The sequence below is a fragment of the Amphiprion ocellaris genome, chromosome 12 (genome assembly GCF_022539595.1).
Source record: "Amphiprion ocellaris isolate individual 3 ecotype Okinawa chromosome 12, ASM2253959v1, whole genome shotgun sequence".
NCBI classification, from domain to species: Eukaryota; Metazoa; Chordata; class Actinopteri; family Pomacentridae; genus Amphiprion; species Amphiprion ocellaris.
This window is the reverse complement of record NC_072777.1, coordinates 23,498-44,495: the sequence shown is the minus strand read 5'-3', so window position 1 is coordinate 44,495 and position 20,998 is coordinate 23,498. Positions and strand designations below refer to the sequence as shown.

Below are 20,998 nucleotides of genomic sequence, written 5' to 3'. Positions count from 1 at the left end.
TGTGGAGATTTTCTCAAAACAGGTGAGTCCTGTGAATATGACCAAAATATGAGATAAAACTACCAGAAACATGTACAAAATGACCAAAATATGATTGGTTGATAATGTATCAGTGTTGTTATTGATTATTGATCGGTTGCAGGGACAGAGATTTGTGTCTTGAGTCTCTGCTGTCATCTAATCTCTCTCATGTAAGATCATGTCACAGGAGGGGGCGCTACTGACCTCTTGTGGACACAGGCGGTAACGACACGACATTATTACTAACTGTATAGCTGGCGACATTACAGGTGAGCAGCACTTCCTGTTCATCTTCAACGTAAAAGCAGCTTTCTTTATTGTACATTTTATGTCAAACGTATTACTAAGCGATTTAGGTCGATTCAGAAGGATCTCTGGTGTAAACCAAGTCGTATTTAACGACAGCTAGCTTCTCCACTTGCTCCAATTACTTTTGTTGTAGTCTGAGTCACGTCCAAACAGGAAATGAATCCACAATGTAGCTAATGACAATCTATAGCAGCATCTCCGTGATGGCAGCGTTAGCGAGCTAGCAGCTAATCAGAAGCTAGTGACAAGCTAACTCCAGCGCTACCAGCAGCGTCTCTTTAAAAGGTGCTGATCACGATATCAGGCTGAAACATTAGACCCGGGACAGGAAACGGAGCTAGAGCTCTGTGTCTTGGAGAGAATTGATTTTAGAATTACACGTGTTAAGGTATTAGTCCATGTCATAAGAAACCCTCGTTAGCAATTCCGCTAGCTCGGCTAACACTTCCGGTAACGAATGCATTTGTACATTACCTATAACGTGTTCATTTTTGAACGTATAGTGACAACAAACACAATTTGAGGGAGTCGACAAGCTAGTGGTCCTGAAATAGATTTTGGTTCATACTGCAGATTCTTCTGAGTCTCACAAAACCACGTTTTAGCATAAGTGCATTACGATAGTTTTGCGTTGAAATAGGAAGTGCTGCTCATCTGTACTGTCGCCAGCTTTGCCTCAAATAATAATTAGTGTCGTTACCGCCTGTGTCCGCCAGAGAGCAGTAATGTGTACAGTAAAGATAATTTCACAAGACTTGAAGCCTAAATATGCTTAATTTTCTCTGATGGAAAGAAAACTAATGAATTCTTTCTGTTTTTAACGTTTCTGGCTGATAATTGAGTCCTTCTGGTGATAATTCTGGTCGTTATAAGTGTGTATGTGTGTGAAATGAGGGCTTTTTATCACTTCTTTAAAATTATTTCTATTTTATATTTCCCACTTTTCTGTGTTTCCTTTATAAATGGACAATATCCGACCTAAACGTGAGATTTATGTTTAAAATACTATGATTTTAGTTTCTGAGCTCAGATGTGAAAATGTGTTTTGTTTTTTACTTATTTAAAAAAAATTCTACTGTATGTTTTCCTTTTTTGATATTTTTCAAATATATCAGTAAAAATGTATAAATTTATAAAGAATAATTGGAGATTGGAGGTTTTTGCATGGATGATTTATATGAAGTGTTCTTATCAGTGGAGTATTTGTGAAATGTTTTAGTAAAATATTGGACTGAAACAGATTTTTATTTTCTATTTTCATTTTGATTCTAAACAGCACAGAATCTGAAAGAAAGTGAAATGTAAGAGTTTTTTTGTGTGTGTTTTTGTCTTTGTTAGGCCATAAAACAAGTTTACTCGTGTTGTCGTGGTGTTTTGGGCACTAAAAATGTTTGTTTTTCCACTGACAATAAAGAATCTAATCTATTGGAACCTTTTCTCTCTGACTGGAGTTCAGGTTTCGTTGAGTCAGTTTACACTCAGAAAGTCCGATTTTGTCAAACCTTGTTCCCACAACAACAACAGGAAGCTGCAGAATTTATGCAACAAAAGCCTTTTAAAAAAAAAAAAATCCTCTTCCAGCTTCTGTTGGTTTTAATAAAATGATCTTTTAGTATTTCTCTGTGTTTTCCAGCGTTTTGATTTATAAACCAGGAGCTGCTTCACTGAGGAGAGTCTTTTAGTTTTCAGGTAATATGATGGTGAAGAAAATGTGTTACTGCAGTAAAGATTCCACTGAATTATTATTTGATCCATGAACTTGTCATCAGAATCCCTCAGTTCTTCTCCAGTTTGTTGCTGCTGTCGGGTGAACAGGTGAGCTCCAGGTGAACAGGTGATGTCAGCAGCAGGTCAGTCTGTGATTGGAGCAGTAAAACTCATCTACATTAAATTAAATGTTATGCTAATGTAGATGCACTCATGTGACATAAACTGTGAAGTCCACTCTAAACTGTATTAAGGCTTAGAGCCAGGATTTTTAACTTTTGTATCTCTGTGTTCCCCCCGCTGACCTGAGCAGGTGGTACGTTCCACTCAGACACACCTGACGGGATCAAACCACCAACACACAAGCCACACAGCTCCACTTTATTTAACCTTCACCTAGTTTTATCGATCTTTTCATGGTTTCTTCATCTTTGAATGAATATTTTTGGCACTAAGTGTGAACTTTTTGAACGGACTCTGCTCGTCAGATGGAGGAACGTCGGGGAGTTTGTTGGAAGATTCAGGTGAGAGGAAACAGAAGTAGGATGTTAGACAGGACTGATCTGCTGTCCTATCTTCATCAGACACTGATGCTGTGGCTGAACGTCAGGTCAGATCAGATCAGCAGCACCTGATGTGCATCAAGAAACATCATGTTTCTTGATGCACATCAGGCTCCAGGTGGTTAGAATATACTTGACTTGTTCATTTAAAGTGTTTTCCTCAAAACTCGACCAGCTTCATTAGAGTAAATCGTCATGATGTCGTGTTCAGATAATACCAAAGAGGAGGTTTATGCTTTCTCTGCTTGAGGCTTAGAGCAGTTAAAAATAACAAATTTGAAGTTCTTACGAATGAATAATTAAGAAAAATCTCATCTGTTGTCAATCATGTTGGCACCGTCTGCAAAGATGAAGGCAGATAGAAGCACAAATGGGTGGTAATCAAGAAACATATTACCAAAAAAGATCACTAGAATAAGCACAGGTTATTTTTTGATGATGTTGAAATCACATTGTGAAAAAAAAAACTCAGTTAAATTTTGATGATGCTATGAAAACATGGTAATTTAAGAAAAATAGGAGAAGTACATCTAATGAATCACTGTAACCAAGAACAGAGTTGAGGAGCTTGTATTTTGAGAATTTGTAAGTTTGTGTGTCAATAATTCATGTATGTTAGTATATTGTCCAAAAAAGAATTAAAACGTCACTGTTTGGTATGTCACCTTAACCCATTCATGCATGAATTATGATAACCTCAGTCAGGATTTTGTTTTCCCCCAATTGTTTTTATTCATCTTTAGGCATGAAAAACAAGGTTTGAACTTTATTTTATTTCAACCCATTTTTCTAAAAAATATATTTACATGTCCACTGAGATGGCCACCATGCATTTTGCTCTAGAAATATGGATTTAACAAACAAATGGATAAAATGATATACAGTGTATTGAACTGTGAAATGTGATGTGAACTATAAAATAAAATAATTGATGCATAAATAATTCAAACAGCATTGAGGGATTCACTCTCCTGTATAGATTCCCAAGTCTCTCAGATGACATATTTTCAAGAACAGCAGCAGTAATAGCCTAATTGTGGCCAATGAATTGTAGTTGAAATATAGCTGGTGATGCATGATGTGCACTTTAGTGGACATGAGATTAATCATAATTGCCTCCCAATATAACATCAATACTTGGAAAATTTTGCAATTGCATGACTCCTTAGATGTTCCTCGATGTCACCATATTTTTCTTTCCTGCAAAGGTCTCTTTTTATAGAAGGCTTGAACAAAAGAAAATGAGCTACTTGGTGTTTCTGGCTGCCTGCCGGCCATCTTGGTTTGACTCTTTTTTTTAAAGAATTTGCAATGGCTAGCCAATCACTGGCAGTGGAAGAAATGATGCAATAGGATCCACTGTAGTGGCTGATGTCCAACTATGCCATCAAAACTCATGCACATACAAGAAAACAGCTTTAGAAGAGCTGCACACTGTCATGACCTCTATGCATGGAAGGGTTAAAGGCATCAATAATGAACACAACACAAATAAATTGCTATCATATTACAATTCTGCATAATACACAGTGGAGAATCACAGTGATATTGTAATAATTGAAGGTATTTTTCTGCTGTTCTATCAAAAGTTGTCAGGAGAGGCAAAGAATTCTAAACTAAATAGTTACAGAGAAGAGGGGGAGAAATAAACTGATTTCAGAATGACGGAATGAGATCTATAACGAATGAAACACAGGTTTCAGGTAGTTTAGCTCCGCCCACTAAGACTGTCTCCGCCTGTCTTCTCTAACGTCCGCAGTTGAGACATAAACTCTGACTTGGTGACACTCAGACTCCCACTGGACTTTCCATTCAATTTACACATTTCTTCATATATGTATAAACACACACACACACACACACACACACACACACACACACACACACACACACACACACACACACACAGATAAAACTACCAGAAATACATATATATATATATAATATGACCAACATATGACAAAAAAAACTACCAGAAATATGAATAAAATGACCAAAATATGAGATGAAACTACCAGAAATATGTTCAAAATGACCAAAATATGAGATGAAACTACCATAAATATGAACAAAATGACCAAAATATGAGCTAAAACTACCAGAAATATGTACAAAATGACCAAAATATGATTGGTTGATAATGTATCAGTGTTATTATTGATTATTGATGGGTTGCAGGGACAGAGATTTGTGTCTGAGTCTCTGCTGCCATCTATTGGTCCATCAACAACATGACTTTTCCCAGATTTAATCCCAGAGTCCTGACTTGTTAGTAGAATGATGAAGAGGTCAGAGGTCACAGCATGCAGTGTAAAAGTTCCAGAGAAGACATTAACTGCAGATTGTAAATTTGTAATAGTTTCTACATCATGACAAGTTGTTTTGATCATAGAGTTAAATACCAGATTGTTCAGTTACTAAATGACTGAATGTTGTGTTCCTTTGTAGACACTCTGGAAGTTGTCATGTGGAAATGATGAACTGAGGCATAAAACTGTTGAAATTTAACTTATTTTCTGAAAACATTTCTGGTTGTTCATAATGTTTTGTCAAAAGATAATTCCTCAAATGTGAACATTTTCAAAATGTGCTTTTTGCACTAAAACAAATGGAATAATTAGGAGTTGTGGTTATTTATAGGTTATTATGCTGTGGTTTTACTGGAGATCAGACTGGGCTGAATGTGGAACCTGGACTAGAATCAGTTTGACGTCCTGCTGCAGGGCTTTGAGGTAAAAGATTCACACTAAGTTGGATGATGAAAAGATGTTGAAAATATTAGGTCCACGTGACCACCACTGTTTCTCTCCCTGCTCAGATTTAGTTGCATGTTCTAGTTGGAGAAAGGTCAAAACTTCTACAAGCTTTGACAAAGTAAATGAGTACAAAATGAATAAATCAGTAACCTGCAGCTCTAACTTCCTACACGCTAAATGAGACTCCTAATATGTAGACGACGACTCATCTGCATTCCAGTATCCTCACTACCAAACTGTCCAGCAGCCAGAGAAAGATGAGCCAGTAGATGGAATGTCAAAGAATACCTGGATGTCCCTCTGTTTGGATTGGGAAGTATCCCAGCATGCTTTTCTGGCCATCCTGACCCACAATCCTTTGCAGTTACTTTGAGCATGAGTATAGACAAGCAGGATCTGCTGACAGATGACGGGTCATTTTCCACCACAGGAAGTTTAAAATGCATTATTCTGATGAAGCAGCATGTCCCAGCTGTACTCATGCTGAATAAAACACAACGGACCATGGGCTGTACTGAAAGTAAAAAGGATGAAGAACTGCATATATATATATATATATATATATATATATATATATATATATATATATATATATATATATATATATATATATATATATATATATATATATATATATATATATATATATCAGTTTATGAGATTATGGTAATGCAGTGGACTTATATTTCTGCCATTTGGCTTCAGGGTTGTCTGATTAAACCCTCCATCACCGGTAGATGACTCTAGATATCAGGTGACTCCGTGCACGCCTCATTCTGCTCTGAGGGTTAGTGAATAGAAGTCCAACATGGACTCAATAATTATCACTATTATTGTTGCTAAAGGTACTGCATAGGTGTAAACATTATTTATTTAGCAAGAGATAGTACTTCTGTATCCTAAGAAAGTACCAGAAATGTGCAGAAAGTAGCTTTAAATGCATTTTTGAAGAGAAACAACAGTGTATACTGTACAATGGAATGGAAAACTACAACACTTCCTGGTCTCTAAGGCCTCCTTAATCCATGGTTTGTGTTTGTTGGTCTCTGATGTTAAATCCTCCCCCTGTCCCAGTCCATGATGTGCTTGTTTCTTTTACAGTGGTCCCTGATGGCTGATTTTTTGTTTTCTTCATCTGCTTTTTCTTTTTGTCTTCTTGTGAGTCGTCCAGCTGTTTCCTTTATTCTGTCTGCTGTTCCTTTCTTCTTGTGTTGAATGATCTTCCAGTTTCTCCAGTGTATGTTTTATCACATGATTTACACGGAGTTTCATATATGATGTTGCTTTTTTTGTCTTTTGGATGGACTAATAGCTGCTGCAGTTTTCTATGTGGTTCTACTGCTGTGTTGATGTTGTGTTTTCTCATTATGGGATGTATGGGTTCTGTTGTCCCTCAGATATATGGAATGCTGATTATGCCTTTATTTTTATTGTCTGGTTTTTGTGTATGTTTTGTTTTTGTTTGTTTTAGTTTTTTTCTCTTTGTTTTTGGCTTGTTGTTTTCCTTTGTTTATGGCCCATATGGGATATTGGTAGTGTGTGAGTGAGTTCTGATGTGTTTTTCCTCCTCCTGTCTGTCTTTATCATCGGTTATGATGCTGGTCTGTTCTAATAGTGTTCTAACTGGTAGTTTGTGTTCTGTGGATGTTCTGATGTCCAGAGGAGGTTCTGGTCCGTTCTAATAGTGTTCTAACTGGTAGTTTGTGTTCTGTGGATGTTCTGATGTCCAGAGGAGGTTCTGGTCCGTTCTAATAGTGTTCTAACTGGTAGTTTGTGTTCTGTGGATGTTCTGATGTCCAGAGGAGGTTCTGGTCCGTTCTAATAGTGTTCTAACTGGTAGTTTGTGTTCTGTGGATGTTCTGATGTCCAGAGGAGGTTCTGGTCCGTTCTAATAGTGTTCTAACTGGTAGTTTGTGTTCTGTGGATGTTCTGATGTCCAGAGGAGGTTCTGGTCCGTTCTAATAGTGTTCTAACTGGTAGTTTGTGTTCTGTGGATGTTCTGATGTCCAGAGGAGGTTCTGGTCCGTTCTAATAGTGTTCTAACTGGTAGTTTGTGTTCTGTGGATGTTCTGATGTCCAGAGGAGGTTCTGGTCCGTTCTAATAGTGTTCTAACTGGTAGTTTGTGTTCTGTGGGTGTTCTGATGTCCAGAGGAGGTTCTGGTCCGTTCTAATAGTGTTCTAACTGGTAGTTTGTGTTCTGTGGATGTTCTGATGTCCAGAGGAGGTTCTGGTCCGTTCTAATAGTGTTCTAACTGGTAGTTTGTGTTCTGTGGGTGTTCTGATGTCCAGAGGAGGTTCTGGTCCGTTCTAATAGTGTTCTAACTGGTAGTTTGTGTTCTGTGGGTGTTCTGATGTCCAGAGGAGGTTCTGGTCCGTTCTAATAGTGTTCTAACTGGTAGCTTGTGTTCTGTGGATGTTCTGATGTCCAGAGGAGGTTCTGGTCCGTTCTAATAGTGTTCTAACTGGTAGTTTGTGTTCTGTGGATGTTCTGATGTCCAGAGGAGGTTCTGGTCCGTTCTAATAGTGTTCTAACTGGTAGTTTGTGTTCTGTGGGTGTTCTGATGTCCAGAGGAGGTTCTGGTCCATTCTAATAGTGTTCTAACTGGTAGTTTGTGTTCTGTGGATGTTCTGATGTCCAGAGGAGGTTCTGGTCCGTGTGTGTGGGTTTCCTGTAAACTGTTATTTTGATGCTGCTGTCTTCTCTGTGGTGAATGTTCATGTCCAGGAATGAAATGGTCCGGTTTATTTCCTCTTCGTGTGTGGATTGTATGTTTCCCGTGTCGTCCATGTTGTTCAGATGATCACTGAGTTCTTGTGTGTGTCCAGATTTTATTATTTCCAGGATGTCGTGGACGTATCTTCTCCAGAGTGTGGGTCTGCAAAGCGGGGATGGCTTTGGTTTCCAGGTCCTCCATGAAAAAGTTACTCATTATGGCTGAAAGTGGATCTTTTTTTAAACTTTATTTTACCAGGTAAGATCAGATGAGAACAGTTTCTCCTTTACAATGATGACCTGGCCAGATGTGTCATTGCTAAACCTGGTTTCTGACTGTAGATTATTCCTTTCAACTGAAAATAGGTGGATTTGGCAATAAACCGGAGTAATGTGATGATGTCGTCTACTGGGAGGTTTGTGTGTTTTTTCAGTGTCCTGTCCTTCATGAGTCGTTCCTGTACGATGTGTAATGTGACGTCTACGGGGTTTTAGTGATGAATGAAACGACGTCATGTCATATGAATACCTCCTCTTTTTCTACTGTGATATGGTTTAGTTCTTGTCCAGTTGTTTGGAGTTCTTGCAGTGATGTTGTGATGTACCAAGGAGGGGTTTGATGATTTCTACCAGAGCTTTATAAAGGTTGTAGGTGACTGATCTGATGCTCTGATGGGGGGGGGGGGTAACGTTGGCTGTGGGTATCAGATGGTTTTATGCTTCCTGTGGTATCTGTTTGGTTTCTAGTAGGGGTTTTAACACAGTTTTTAGGGTCCTTTGCTTTTGTTCTATGGGATGTTTTTTTCCAGTATTTCATTAAATTATCTGCTGCAGAGAGAAAAGGAATAAAAGGAGACAGAAATGAGGGCAAATGTGTTCAAAACAAGTTAAAACATCATGCAAAATGCCTCAAAACCTGCTCAAAAACAATAAAAACTGACTGAAATGACTCAAAAGCTCGAAATTTGTCTAAACAAGTTACAATATTGTGCAAAATACCTCAAAGCAAGATAAAAAACTGACTTGAAATTCTTTGAAAAGACTAAAAAAAATCTAAATTTGTCCAAAACAACTTAAAATATTGTACAAAATTCCTCAAAACATAAAAACTGACTTAAATATGTCTGAAATGACTTAAAAGCTCAAAATTTGTCCAAAACAAGTTAAAAATATTTGTCTAATAACCAAAATGTATCATGACCTGCTCAAAATGATAAAAACTGACTTGAAAATGTCTGAAATGACTTAAAAGCTTAAAATTCAACCAAAATGACTTAAAATTTGCCCAAAACTAATTAAAGTTCTGCACAAAATCACTGGAAACTTCAGTCTTGACTCATAATGTGTCCAAATGCATAAAGTTCCTGCTGTTGGGCCTGAATTTTAATACAGGTGTAACCAGGTGGTAAACAGAGGCAAGTAAATATCCTGAAAACCACTGAAATCCCTGTTTGTGACTCTTCTGCTGATTGTCGTTTTGGACAGCAGGGGGCGTATTGTTATTGTTGTATTGGGGGTAGTTTTGAGGTCAAAGGGCAAGATACTGGAAGTGGTGGGAACAGAACAAAGGGTTACTGGTTACTGTGGGACAGTAAGAAACTGTAAATAATACCGTGCTATGAAAGACTGAATTATGAAATATAGTGACAGGGTGGTAAATTGTTTGTTATTTGCATTAAAAATCCACTTTATGTCCGTGTACTGTGCTGAGGAGTACCGACAGTTAGAGCAGTGGTTCCCAACCTGTTTGGCTTGGAGCCCCCCCTATAAGCTGCACTCCAGCCCCCAGCGGGCGTAACTCCATCTTTAGCAGAGAAACGAAGCTCCAGCAGTGTTTGTCCATCATACATGAGCAGCGACTTGATTTGTTGAGTGCCGAGGGTGAACTACAATAATATCATCAACAAAACTGACAGTGAGAGACAAGCTGCCACACACACTGGCACCATCTTGACCCAAGCTGATCAATCATGATGTTCTTAGTTCCATGAAATATGAATGTATTATTATATGCATTGTGTTTTTGTGTTAGTTAATGATGAGATATTTCTAACTGCTTTTGTGTTACTGCAGTATGTGTTTAGAACAGAGGCTTATAGAGGGCAGTGTGGTAACTGTGGGTTTTATTTGCCCACTAGGTGCCACAGCCGTATGTTTCTGTTTTTAGTACTATTTCTGGTGCTGTTTCTCATATTTCTACTAATGTGTTGCGCCATAGGTTTTTGTAAAACACAATTCATTGTATAAATTCTATTAGATGTAAATAACTTGGGAAACAAAGAACCCCCACAAATTTAATTTGAAGTATTGGTTTCTGATTTAACCCGGCTTCAAATCTAATGTTAGATTCAGTGTTAAATCCACAAACAGAGAGACTTTTGGTGACTTTTCAGAGCGTATTTTAACATAAACTCAGAGTTTTGATGACTTTTCAGAGCGTATTTTAACATAAACTCAGACTTTTGGTGACTTTTCAGAGCGTATTTTAACATAAACTCAGACTTTTGGTAACTTTTCTGTTTGTATTTTAACATAAACTCAGACTTTTGATAGGGCTGGGCGATAAATCGATTTTATCGATTAATTCGAGTTTGTACTTAATGTCGATTTTGTTAGAAGGTTTTTATATTATCATTAATAGTTATGCTTAATAGCTATGGTATGAACTGTTACACTGTTACACATGATGTTTTTAGTACATAAGCTTACTGAAACCTGTACCTATTGTTTCAATGCATTTACCACCCCCACTGTATTTTACTGTATTTTTCCACACACACAGACCACACCTCACATTCACACCCACTCGCATATCATTAACTTGTGAACCCAACTGTATAAATAAAGGACGGCAGGGACCACCTCTTGGTAGCTCACACGAGACGTGTCGTGTTGCACTGTGCGTGGGTTACCCTTGCTGCAAGTAAAAAGAAGCCACGTGTTGTTCATTACAGCGAGCGGTCCCTGGTTGGAGAGCCTTCCTCTCTAACGGATTTGTTTTTATGAAAATCAATTTTCTCATCAACATCCGCCACCAGCGCCTGCCTGCTGGGCTCCTGTAGTTCAGAGTGCGCCCACTGCGGGCTGCAGCTCATTTGCATTAAGTAGACTGGACTCCGGTGTGAGGAGATTAGGTAGGGGGCAAAAAAAAAAATTGGGTGAATCGGGATTTTTTGTGAAAAAATCTGAGATTTTTTTTTAAGGCCATATCGCCCAGCCCTAACTTTTGATGACTTTTCTGTTTGTATTTTAACATAAACTCAGGCTTTGGGTGACTTTTCAGAGCATATTTTAACAAAGTCAGACTTTTATTGACTTTTCAGAGCATATTTTAACATAAACTCAGACTGTTATTGACTTTTCAGAGCGTATTTTAACATAAACTCAGACATTTATTGGCTTTTCAGAGCGTATTGTAACATTCGGAGCTCTAACTCAGACTTTCCTCTCTTCTCCAGCATTAAAACTTTTTCTGCAGAGAGAAAAGAACGACTCTGTTTTTTGCCAGACTGGAGGATGTTGGAGGGAGTCTGTTAATCTCTCTGGACCTGACATTTGAAAACCTCCACCTCTCCTCACCCTCCCAGCCCACTGATGTGAGGAAATCCAGCTCTGAACAGACTGAACTTCTAAATCCCTCCTGGAAGCTTCACCCTGAACAGACAACTGCAACGCCGTGGTAACGGGCAGATTACAGGTAACAGGTGTAAACTGTTAGTAACACTCAGAGTCACGTGATGCTGCTCCGTTTATGTAGCGAGGCAGAAAATAAGGACGGGAAGCCGCCACATTTAACAGATCAGAGTTTCCACAGACCAACAGTTCACTCTATTTATGCACTCTGAGAGGAAATTTATCGCTTATTTCTGTCAACCAAACTGGGTCAACATCATAATGTAGCATCAACTTCACATCACGTGGAATTTACACTGGAATTTATAAAGAAGCTGAGAGAAAACTGAATTCAAGTCGAGCTAACTTAACCTTCCTGTTGTCTTGATTTACAGGCACCAAAAAATATTGTTACCTTGTCTGAAAAAAATCAGCAAAAAAAATCCCCATATTTCTGAATATTTTGCAAAACCTTCAGGAAGAAAATTCCAATAATTCCTTAAAAGTTTCCTTTAAAAGTTTTATTCATAAAAAATTTCCTAAATTTGACAAGAAAAATCTTGTAAATATATTTAAAAAATGAATAAAAATCTTCCAAAAAAATCCTAAAAATATCCAGTGATTTATTTTTATTTATATATATATATATATATATATAAAATAAATAAAAAAATAAATATATATATATATATATATATATATATATATATATATATATATATATATATATATATATATATCTCAATAAAACTTGTAATATTTTCTTTAAGAGCATTCATAAAAAAATCTGCGAAATTTGCTGGATTTTAGTTGATTTTGTTGTGAATGTTCTGAAGCATTTTAACATTTCCTTTAGCTGTAAACTTTCTGAAAATGACAAAAAAGATGAAACTTGGTGCAAAATTACTCACAAATTTCTCCTAATGAGATAAAACTTTGACAAACTGACTTGAAATTATCTGAAATTACCCATAATTTGTCCAAAAAGATTAAGAATTTGTGCATAAGTGGATTAAAAAGTGAATTCAAATTGAAGTGAATTCAAATTGAGGTATCTCTATTCTTCTATTTGCTTGTTTGGACTCAACAATTAAGACAATTTCACCAATTTTACTCAAGATTTGGCAAAAGTTCAACTAAAATAACTGGAAACTGTTCAAAATGAATCCAAATGACTTGATTTGCTCAAAAAAGCGGAATCTTTGTGCAAAATGATCCAAAAACTTTTTCTAATTGACTAAATTGTATAAAATTACCCAAACATTTGCCCAAAAAGATTCAAAATATATGCGATAAGTTGATGTGATCTTCTTGTTAAGCACATTTAACTTCTAGAATTAGGGTTAGGGTTTTGGGAATCTAACGTTCCTAAAACTGATTTAATGGTTAAAGATAGATGCATACAAATATATTTTCTAATATACGCGAGTTTGCACACTGTATGCAAGTATTTTTGCTCTATATTAATTCTACATTACAGGTTGTTTACATTTTTAAAAACATTTTTACATACGTTGTTTTACATACAATGTCTTTGACATGTTTTAGTTCTTCAGTGAACAGTTTTTATGTCTGATCTTGTTGTTGAATCAGTTTTAGACATGTTTAACTTCTAGAATTGAAAAGAAAAGAGTCTAAAGAACCTTTCCTTAAACTGATTTAATGGTTAAAGATAGATGCATATAATATTTTTTTTGTCAAATTTATGCCAGTTTGCTCACTCTGTATTAGTTCTAGATTACAGGTTTTCTACATTTCTGCACACAGAATCTTCTCTCTAACGTCTTTAACACATTTTAGTTCTTCTGTGAACAGTTTTTATGCCTGGTCTTCTTGTTAGATCAGTTTTAGACACGTTTAAGTTCTAGAATTTAAAAAAAAGAGTCTAACCCTAACAAACTGTCCTGAAACTTGTAAAATGAATAAACAGAGTGATGGACTGCAGTTTGTTTAATTTTCTGTTCAGCTGAATCTCAGTTGAATCCTGATTTCTGTGCATCATAAAGAGAAACAGTTTATGATAAACGTGCGTTTCCATTTTTTTCAGTTTTTTGTCTGAATGTTCTTTCTGATGATATAAAATCTGTTTATTGTGTTAAATGTGTGTTTTAGTTTCAGCGTTCTGGAGATTGAGATCTATTCTCTAACATTTAGCGTCAGACGTTCCTGCAGAAACCTTCAGAGCCCAGAGGGATTCTTACCGATGCTCAGGAGATGGACGAGGAGAGGAAACGTTGTCCATCCTCCAGACGGATCTAAGACCCGACCGGCCTCTGGGGCGGTGTTTGGTGAAGTTATCTCTGGAGGCTGCTGGAGGATAAATGTGGAGATCTGCAGATAGAAGCCAAGAAGATGAACGGAGCTGGAGAGGAAGAAGACCTACAGTGGTGTTCAAAATAATAGCAGTCCCACATCACTTTATCAGGACCGTCAGTGTTGATTTAACTTATTTCTGTAAGTTATACCTTGAAAAAAGAAACAGGGTGCTGGGGGGAGGAGGGGAGCAGGGCCGTGCAGAGACCTTTGGAGGGGCAGGTGCTCAAAGTTAAAAGGGGGCACATGGAGCAAGAATTTGAAACATCATACAGAAACATACCTCATAATACAAGGTGCAGCAGTGGCTAAGTCTCAGGACTGCTGATCAGAAGGTCATTGGTTCAAACTCTGACCTGTGATGTAGTGTATGTGAGAAAAATTATTATTTTGAAGCTGAATTTACATCACCATTAGACACTGGACTGTTTAACTGTGGCTACTCTTCCTGGAGTCCTTGCTTTTAAATTTCATACCTTTTCCAGACATGTACTGTAGAGCCACGGATTTGCTCACTGACAGTAAAATAATACATCTCTCTGATGCACTTTGCCCATGACAACAGAAACATACAGAAACAAAAAGAAGCCTGGCAGACTTTATCCTCTCAGCAGCTGTGTGGTTAACTAGCGGCTAGAACTGATGACAGGTGTGTGTGCAGAGTCAGACACACACACACAGGATTCTCACTTCATCAGTCATCTTGCAAAAATACACCGTACATAAACGAATCCCGCTGCAGAACCTCCTCTCCATCAGGACCATCAGTTGATGTCCTCCCTCGGGTCTCCGGTTTCTAGACTAGCGGCGCTAGCGCAGAGCTACAGGGAACATCTGGACCCCTCAGAGCAGTGGGGGACGTCTACGTAGATCACGTGACCGACCGACGGTAGATCTGAATTATTTTTAGTTTTGTTTTATTTATTATTTTGGTCCTCAGAGACTTTCACACACACACACACACACACACACACACACACACACACACACACACACACACACACACACACACTTACAAATAAAAACAAAATTAAATAGAATTTAAAAAAACAACTTTGACAACAGGGCACTTTGGGCATCAAGGAGCAAAGGGGCAGTTGCTTCGGCCCCCTCCGCCTCCCCCCACCCCCCTCGCCTCCACCTCCCCTGCTGAAGAAATACCACAATCTTGGGATTAATCAAAAATAAACCCCTAACTCTATGATATACAAGAACTATCGACCTCACCTGTTGTCTAAACTGGACAAACCACAGTATTTCAACCCCAACTTAATTATTGACAAAACAATATAGAAAACAGCGGCGGACTACTTCCAGCTGCGGAGGGACACCCTTTTCCAGCTAGCTGCAATCTGACGCAGTGACGCAGCAGAGTGCAACTGACCAGGGCGGAGGGATACGTCATTCTGCTGGGAGAAGAGACACAGCGAGGAGGTAAGTTATCTTCTGAAAGTGCTTTTGAGTTTTTGTTGATAAAATTTAATAACAATGGCAGTTTCTTCTGTGATAAAATGGAATAAAATCAGCACATTGACAGAGCTTTGCGAATATGACTACATTTCCGTGTTTTTCTCTATGCTAATCCATCGCGTTAATCAAAGTTTGAAATGGCGCATTAGTAAACTACACCACTGTTGTCAATGGCGGACATTTTAGTTGAGGGGCGTTCATTTAGGTTAGAAATGCTTCCAACGAGACAGGAGCAATAAAAAAAAACTTTGGAATTCAACATTTGCCTGCAAGCAACTTCTGGCTAACGTTACCCTTTTGTTAGCTAGCTAGTTTGCACACAGTTAAAGTTGTGCCGGTATGCCCGCGAAACTGAGCCCCCCTCCCCTCCCCTCCCCTCCCCTCCCCTCCCCTCCCCTCCCCGGATCAAAAGGGCCGCTATTTGTCTATTTGTCCATCTGCACGGTAAGTTTTAACTTGTGAAATAACAAGTTAATGAAGTCTAAAGACTTGGACGCTTATATTTACTGCATATAGTCAACGTATTTGTCGATGGTCCGAGTGTTTGAGGGGAGGCATTTGTGTTTGTACGGCGTATAGTAATGAAACGAGCTGAAATACTGTGAATTTCTTGCATTCACGCTGTTTATCTACCATCGCTCTCTCTCTCTGTATTCATCCTCTTTCTCGCTCTATCACAAGAGAGCTCCTCTACCGCAGCTGCTCTGGGGATGAAGATCTCTGTCCGGGTGCAGCACTGTCTGAACTGTGTGGCTTGTCTAGTTTATCTTTCTCCACTTTTACTACTTACCCTACAGTCTACTGTTAATCTGGTGGTCATTAAATTGATTATTCCATAAAAGGTCAGAAAATAATATTGATGTAGTTCTTTTTTTTAAATTCCAAAATATTTTTATTGTTTTTCACATGAAAATATCAGTACATTTGTATAAATCAATGGCTCACAAGGTCTTCTTAACCCTCTGGCTATGTTCAAAAACAACATCCATTCAGTTTGTTTGTGGCCATTTTTGGCTCCCAACATACTGAGTCTGTAATTTTTTTTAGATTTTTTTATCTTTTTTGCTACTTTTACTGCATAAAGTTTTTAACTAACATCAATTCTTATCATACATATAAAATATTCATTTATTTTAATATTTTTAACCCTTCAAATGCCAGTTTGTTTGCACAAAGCACTTGTTGAAAAACAACCTCAGAAATGACCATTATCTATATTCCCAGTGCTATCGGTTTTTCTTGTTTTATTAATAGCACAGTCTGAGATATGTAATTCATTAACAGCAACACTGATTATGATGCATTATTATTTTTGAGAAGAGAGAGGGTTAGTCTAACCCTAACCCTTCCTCTCAGCGTGTTCGTGGCCAAAAATGGCCACCCCGTTTGTATTCTCAAAATGCTTTAAAATTTATATATACTTTTTTAAAAATTCCACTTTCATCAGCTTAATTTTTCAAATTTGCATCAGTTGTGATCATGAAAACCAAAATTTCATTCAAATTCAGAATTTTAACCCTTTAAATGCCTTTTAGATCACATAATGCTAATGATCTAAAAGGGGAGAAACGCATAAAATCACATTTTTTAACCAACTAATACATGCTTCCTGATTTAGTTTTTAAGCATAATTGCAGCTATATAAATGTCAAAAAACAAAAAAACTCCCTCTCAGCGTGTTCGTGGCCAAAAATGGCCACCCCCTGTTTGCAGTCTCAAAATGCTTTAAAATTAATATATATAAAAATATTTTTCCACTTTTACCAACTTGATTTTTAAAATTTGCATCAGTTCTGGCCATGAAAACCAAAAACCAGAATTTTGACCCTTTAAATGCCTGTTAGATAACATAATGATTTATAAAGGGAGAAAAACACAAAATCACTTTTTTAAATAAAAATAATACATGCTGCCTGATTAATTTTGCTAAATGTTTGTCAATAATTAGCAGTATCAATGATTTTTATGCATCATTAACTTTTTTGTGCACTGACAAAAAAAGAAGAAAACTACCACCTTGTGTTTGTAGAAAATGCAGTAAAAAAAATACCGCATTATTTTCTACTTTCAACAGTCAAGTTTTTAAAATTAGAATCAGTCCTGACCACGAAATCCAAAATTTCTTTTAGCTTCAGAATTTTAAATCTATAAATTTGATTTGAGAAAAAAATGCACAATACTTGTTTACTTTGAAAAACAACAACATTTATTTTTATAGAGGGGTGGTACTGGATTGAAATGCAGGGTCTCTTTATTAGTGGGAAACCAAAGAATTTTCCCATTATGAGATATCCATTCAGCCGCCAGCTCCTCTGTATCTGCCATTACCTGTAGCTGTGTTTTTTTGTTTAACCGCTGTGTCTGTATTGTCCTCACCCCCTGAGGAGGAAGAATCAGGTACTGGCTGGTACTCCTCATCATCAGTAGAGTGGTGCTGTCATCCTCTGAGGAGGATGTGTCCTCATCTTCACGAGAGGATGTGTCCTCATCTTTGGTAGATATCGTCTCTTCAAGTGCAGTGGATTTCTCCCCATCTTCGCTCTCTGATCGCATCACAAACTCAAGTGCTTGAAGCAGTGAATATGACCTTCTCGCCATCTTGCCAGAGTAAAAATGATCTGGGAGCTGTTGGGCTGCTGATAGCATTAGTACTGACTGCACCTGCATAAAGTCCAGGACAGATTTCTAAACAGTGTCGTAGATTGTTTTTGTTTGCCCTGCAGCTGCATCTTTGCAAGATGTCCTGTTATTTTTTTTTGGAGACTAGATATTTGGGTGTCTGAGGTCTATTCTGTAGTTGTGTGTGGCACTTTTTATGAAAACAACAAAGCTACAGTTGCTTTCAACATGTGCATCAAAGTCAAGTTTGCCTGGGACACTCAAAGCTCAACAGCCTGCATCAGCAGAAATTCACTGCAAGCTGGATCTAAGATGCAATAATTTATTTCTCTCTACATTTTTTTGTGCTGCAATTTCATGTACAGACACACTTTTCATTATCTGACATCCTTAAGATCACACCTGTGTCAGAATTGTGTCATTCATTTACTCCATTGGAGGGCAGTAAGTCATTATACGCCCCTATTGGAAACTAAGAATATTACATGAAATTGCTCCTTTGGCCAAAAATAGACAAATGACATAATCTGGTAGAAAACATTACAAACTACAATTTTGAAATGTTGAGTTAGGAATGAAAGCAATTTTACCCAACTTGTATGCTTTAGTACTGTGAATAACAAGGAATGAAAAAATGTAGTTTACATGGGTTTCAATTGGCCAAAAATGGCCACGATGGAGCCAAGAGGTACAATTGCATGTATACAGTATATGAGCTGAAGATGAGCTAAGAGCTGAAGTTGAAAATTGAAAGATCTGAAAAGAATCCAGACCCCAAGGAAATTTCATTCCATTTGCATTAACACAGCTGAAATGGTCAAAAAAAGAAAGCAAAATTGATTCACATTATCCTTTTTCAAAACATGCAGCTCATTTTGGGTTTTTTTCTCTTGCAGTTGTATAAAGCAGCCATTTCATCAAGCAGGAGGTTGACCCTTCAAAGTGTTATGCAGTGCCTTGATAAAGAGGTATGTATAGCGTGAATTTGTCAATGTGAACTGTAGTATTGCATGAGCTCACTTTTGTCTAACTTTATGTAGGACACAAATCAGAATAGGAGGACAGCTGCCCTTCTTGGTGGTCGGAGGATAACAAACGAGGAAGACCAACGTCAGGATGTAAGAAAATTAACATGTTTATATTAATCATTGACTAGCTTTACTGATATTCATTTAAACAAAAGTAAACATTCTTTTTTCCCCACAACATTGCAGAACCTTTTTCATTACCACTTTCAGTTTTTATTAGGTCACCTGAGGCAAAGTGAAGGACCTAAATTAATTACAAATTTTAAAGATCCCAGGCTGTCCAGAACCCTATCCAGATATGGTAGAATCCAATACACTTTGTGGATGGAAGGGTCCAGGCCCCAGGGTTTCACATTTGGCAAAGTTTATTTCCCTTATCTATAGTAATCGTAACCTTGATGCCCTAGAAATTAAGATCTTGATAAGTTTGTGAAGTTTGCATTCAATCCTCAAGTAATGAAGCCGCTAAAGTGGTGACAAAACCCACATCCACTCCACACACATATCTCTGAATTAAAAACATTGGCTTAATCTATGATGGAGCTGAAAAAATCTGACCCACCAGCATTAGGTGTTTGCTTCTTACATGACTGTAGCAGCATAAATCCTAAAATCACGCACTTTGTTGAATATAAATTGATTTAGTTATGTGGTATACCATTCAAAACGTGGATTCGTATTTTTTTTTTCCATAAACAACAAAACTGACCACATCAAAAATTCAGGTGACCGTCAAGTGCCACGGGCCTCTTGTTTTTGTTTTGTTTAAGTTTTGCTCTCCATGCTTGTTGCCGGCTCCTCAGTACCTTCAAGGTAGGTAGTCCAGCGCTGCAACTCAATGACAGGAACTAAAATGGGGTCGTGTGGGGATCTTTCTTGCACTCATCTCATCTATCGTCGTCTCTGAGCCCAGCCAGCCTCCAGTTGCGGGCCAATATTAATCTTTTACTGTAATATTTTCTCTAATATTCATCTTTTACTGCAAAATTTTAGCTCTAACATTCACATTTTACTGCAGTATTTTTGCTCTAATATTCATCTTTTACTGCAGTATTTTAGCTTTAATATTCGCATTTTTCTGTAGTATTTTCATCTTTTTTGCAGTATTTTAGCTCTAATATTCACGTTACTGCAGTGTTTTAGCTCTAATATTCATCCAGAGTCTCCGTCTCTCTCTCTGTGTCTGTCTCTCTGTCTGTGTCTCTCTTTCTCTGTCTGTTGTGTCTGTCTCTGTCTTTCTCTGTCTCTCTCTGTGTATCTCTCTGTCTATCTCTCTGTCTGTCCCCCTCTCTGTCAGTCTGTCTGTCTCTGTCTGTCTGTGTCTCTCTGTCTGTCTCTCTCCCTCTCTGTCTGTGTCTCTCTTTCTCTCTGTCTTTCTCTCTCTCCCTCTCTGTCTCTCTCTGTCGGTGTTTGTATGTGTCTCTGTCTGTCAGTCTGTGTCTCTCATTGTCTCTCTCTCTCTCGGTGTCTCTCTCTCTCTCTGTCTGTGTCTTTGTTTGTCTCTCTTGGTCTGTGTCTCTCTCTCTCTGTCTCAGTCTGTGTGTGTGTCTCACTGTGTTTGTGTCTCTCTCTCTGTTTATCTGCCTTTCTGTGTCTGTTGGTCTGTCTCTCTCTCTCTCTGTCTGTCCTCTAGCTGCAGGCTCCTGTTGCCCCGGTCTCTGAGCACTGCCGGCCGGCTGGTTGGCTGGCTGGCTCCCTCCTGTTGGCCCGGTCTGAGAACCCAGCGCTGTGTTGTTGCCCCGATATGAGAGCACAGTGCTGTCTTGTTGCCCCGGTCTGAGAGCCCAGCGCTCTCCTGTTGCCCCGGTCTGAGAGCACAGCGCTGTCCTGTTGCCCCGGTCTGAGAACAGAGTGCTGTCTTGTTGCCCCAGTCTGAGAGCACAGCG

General features: G+C 38.1%; 1 long non-coding RNA gene across 2 annotated transcripts; it reads left to right on the top strand.

Annotated features, from left to right (window-relative positions):
* The first annotated feature begins 11,509 nt into the window (after window positions 1-11,509).
* LOC118471295 (uncharacterized) lies at window positions 11,510-19,045 on the top strand. 2 transcript variants are annotated; one of them, XR_008603449.1, is made up of 4 exons: window positions 11,510-11,666; window positions 13,932-14,136; window positions 15,289-15,429; window positions 18,981-19,045. It is a non-coding gene; the product is annotated as an uncharacterized LOC118471295 (long non-coding RNA). The 2 variants fall into 2 exon arrangements; XR_008603448.1 differs by lacking the exon at window positions 18,981-19,045 and having other exon boundaries at window positions 15,289-15,543.
* Window positions 19,046-20,998: the final 1,953 nt, after the last annotated feature.